Source organism: Penaeus monodon, chromosome 22 (genome assembly GCF_015228065.2).
Source record: "Penaeus monodon isolate SGIC_2016 chromosome 22, NSTDA_Pmon_1, whole genome shotgun sequence".
NCBI classification, from domain to species: Eukaryota; Metazoa; Arthropoda; class Malacostraca; order Decapoda; family Penaeidae; genus Penaeus; species Penaeus monodon.
The window spans coordinates 42,074,711-42,075,125 of NC_051407.1; the positions used below are offsets into that span (position 1 = coordinate 42,074,711).

Consider the following 415-nt stretch of genomic DNA (forward strand, 5'->3'; position numbering starts at 1 on the left):
GAAGAAGAATTCATACCCTACTAACGCAGTCAAAGAGGATGAGAAGTGATACAAACTGAGCTATGAGCTATATCTAGAGCACGTGAAATTTCCACCACGGCTGAAATAAGGAAATTTTTAGCTACAGCAAGAGAACAGGACGAGAATTAAGGAAGAGAACTTGATTCTGGTTCGCTCGGAACTCCTGAGATTACGTACTATACTAAGTTTCAAAACAAGGACTCATTCCATTCCTCTGCATGCAAATTAATCAAATAAGTTTTTTCTCTTATAAGATGTAAAGTAAAAACCATCGAGACTAGAGAGTAATAGACAAACTAACACAAGAAACAGAACTGGTGTTCCAAAGCTCGCGGGTCGTCTCGTCCTCAACGGGAAAGATGTAAACAAATAACGGACTTGGGGCAAGCATCTT

At 39.5% G+C, this 415-nt stretch overlaps 1 protein-coding gene across 1 annotated transcript in view; it reads right to left on the reverse strand.

Moving 5' to 3' along the window:
• LOC119587154 overlaps positions 1–373 on the reverse strand; it is a 9,931-nt gene extending 9,558 nt beyond the window's left edge. Inside the window, exon 1 of the mRNA XM_037935909.1 lies at positions 323–373. The gene's annotated coding sequence lies outside the window, so the exon portion shown is untranslated. The remainder of the gene's footprint in view (positions 1–322) is intronic.
• Between the last annotated feature and the right edge of the window lie 42 nt (positions 374–415).